Here is a 3,179-nt window from a genome sequence, read left to right as displayed (position 1 = left end):
AACATGTTATATTTATTTTTACAACGTTTTTAAAAATAAATTCAACTTTATAAAAATAATATTTTAATTTATCCGTAGGATTATTGGAATATTAAAAGAAAGAATGAATCTTACTTAATAGCCCTAACAACCCTATTATTAAAGGATTCTAATAATTTTAATAGCTCTAACAATCCTACTATTACAGAATTCTAATGATCTTAAGAGCCCTAACAACCCTAATATTAATAGAAGAATTTTAATGATTTTACTTAATAGCCTTAACAACCCTACTTCCTGATTAACTAAAATTATTCGAGATTTGAGGAACCTATCTCTAATCATCACTTCACCTAATCATGTATATATTTTAGTCACGTGCCCTAACCGCGTGCCCTAACCGCACTCTTCAGGCCAGTTGAACCTACCTTTCGTTGATCCTGGCCACTTTCTTTCTCGATCTCTAATCAGAGATCGAAGAAGGAGATAATTACTCCTTCTTTTGCCGGATAAAGGGCAAAAGAGCGTGAAATATTTACGCTCATTTAGTAACGATCGTTCGATTTCACGATCGTTCGTTAAATGTTGAATATAACTTTATTTTAACTGAAATAAAGCCAAATTACTACAAACTTCTATAAATTATATTTTATAATAAAATATAAAATTAATGTGTGTATTTATCATATTACAAATTAATTAATTAATTAATCATTTGGCTTTATATTAAGTTAAAGTAAAGTTTAAAAACAATATCTATAAACAAATTCTACGATGGATGAGCTATGAGCAATTAGAAAATAAGTGCGTATTATAAGAATAAATTAACATCAAAAATTGATAAAATTGATAATTGTTAATGGGTGTGTCCTTTATTTAATAAATTAGACAAAATCTTTACAAAAAAATCTTTTCTTGATCTCTTCTTTTTTTAATTAATATTTCAATATATTTTCGCAATAGATGTAAAACATAAGTTCGAAAGAACTTATTAAAATTATTTAATTTAATTAATTTGTAATAAATTTAATTATTTTATTTAATTTATTTAATTTATTCCATCCTAGCTCATCCATTTTAAGACAACGGATTTATCTACAATCTACAATCTACATCTACATCTGCAATTTCTACGAATCCGTTACCTTAAAGTTAAATAAAAGTTTTTTTCACTCACCGGCACTGATGCGCAACAGCGGAGTTGTTGTTATCGAAGCTAGTTGTCTGTAACATACAAATATAAAATTCATTTATAATAATGCTCACAAAATGCAATTAATATTTAAAAAAATTTTTATCGCGCGAAATTTCATATCCGAAATTTTATATCCGATGTGTAAAATAATAAGCAGATAAACACGCATGGAAAAATTTTATAAATTTTTGAAACTGTCTTTTAAATAGAAAATTTTATATGACTTATAAAAATCTTTCTTTTCAATTCATTTAAATAATAAGATCGAATTATTGTTCGTTTATAACAAGTTAACGATTTATAACAATTAATATATAAATAATAATATTCACCATCAGGTTGTTCCGCCGGTGCAGGATGCCTCTCCTAGGCCTGCTCCTCCTCTCAGATCATCAAAATTGTTGCATCAATCTATAACATACAAAAGATTCCAATGTAGCAGCGTTCAAAATAATTAATATTTCAAAAATTATTGTATACATTGAATTTTATATTCGATGCATATAATAATAGCAGATTAATAAAATAATTCTATAAATTTTAAAAAACATTACTAATAATTCTCGTATAACTTTATAAAAGCTTACACCTTTACAAGATTATAACTTTAATTTAAAAATCTTTTTCTTTAATTCTCTCTTATTTAAATATAAATAAAAAAATATAAATAAAAACATCAAATTAATTGTTGCGATTAATTGTTTAATTTAAATTATAATAAATATATTTAATATTTAATATATAATTACAAATAAATAAATTGCTTACCAGAAGGTTGCTCTGCCAGAGCCTGATGCCTCTCCTAGGCCTGACCCTCCTCTCAGTCTTAGGCGCGCGATACTTAACGGCACTCCCGCACTCACGAGCGATATTTTTATATCGCTATTTTCGCTTTTTTACGCGCGATACTAAACGGTTCCCGCACTATTTCGGTACGACAAAAAATTTTCTATTTGATCGTGCGATGTATATACTTAATATGTATATACTATGAACGGCACTCCCGGTTTCGGTACGAGCGAAAATCCCATTTCACTTACGAGAATCAATTTGGAGCCAACCGGTCGGGATTGCAACGATACAACGAGCAAGGACTAAGCCCAAACCGGAAAGAAGACGAAACGATTGACGGAAATAGAGGAAAATGAAGTTCGCCAACTCTTTTTCGCGCATAATTATCCTATCTCGTATCGAACCTGGACCCGCTAAGCACGATTTCAGGTGCTCCGCCCGGACATATTATGCCTCTCGCGGTTGCTATATGCTACACCAGGCTAGTAGACGGCAAAAGAAGAGGATACCCACATTTTTTAAATGCTTACATTCAGCAATTTAGAAAATAGGGAGGCAACCCCTTTTACCGAGCGAAAATCGTGCCTAGAGGAATCCACTCGACTCCTCGAGGGTTAACACACGCAGTGCGTGTGGCTGTAGACGAGCAAAGAGAAGGGACCCATTGACGACCATTCCGAACAATCGATCGAGTTCTAACTAATTCGGGCCGAATCACTTGACGAAGCACGAAGCAAGAGTGTACGTTGCATAGCAACGTGTGCAAACTCGAAACATCCCAGTTAGTTGGCATCGGAAGTAGAGACTCGTGACAATAAATGAAATTGGGATTTTATATGAAAAGTCCAAAAGTTCCGCGAAAACGCGACGACGCGAGAATACTACAACGCGAAAACGCGGTAACGAAGCGCTTGCCGTCCGCGGCACGTTGACGGCACCGACGACGCGAAAGGGTACTTAGCTTCCCATTCAGGCACCTTAAGATTTATCATAAATAGAAAAATTTAAGATAAACCACAAAGCACCATCCAAGTACTAAGCCCTCCCACCGCGACAAGGTGTACCCCATGGGAGGGTTATATTATATATAATTTTATATATAATATAATACATAATTTGAAATTTATTTTATAATATAGTACATAAATTTAAATTCGCAAATATAAACGATAAATAAAAATATAAAGGATAAGAGAACATCTATTATACAAAG

General features: G+C 31.9%; 1 long non-coding RNA gene across 1 annotated transcript; it reads right to left on the bottom strand.

The window, feature by feature from the left end:
* Nucleotides 1–961: 961 nt before the first annotated feature.
* LOC145966990 (uncharacterized) lies at nt 962–2,126 on the bottom strand. The gene is made up of 3 exons (XR_014437258.1): nt 1,943–2,126; nt 1,507–1,585; nt 962–1,203 (listed from the first exon to the last, which is right to left on the bottom strand). It is a non-coding gene; the product is annotated as an uncharacterized LOC145966990 (long non-coding RNA).
* Nucleotides 2,127–3,179: the final 1,053 nt, after the last annotated feature.

This window comes from Camponotus vicinus, unplaced genomic scaffold (genome assembly GCF_025532165.1).
Source record: "Camponotus vicinus isolate PSW18456_S1 unplaced genomic scaffold, iyCamVici1.0 SCAF_2, whole genome shotgun sequence".
NCBI classification, from domain to species: Eukaryota; Metazoa; Arthropoda; class Insecta; order Hymenoptera; family Formicidae; genus Camponotus; species Camponotus vicinus.
Note: the sequence above shows the minus strand (reverse complement) of the source record. Positions and strands in the feature narration are given on the sequence as shown.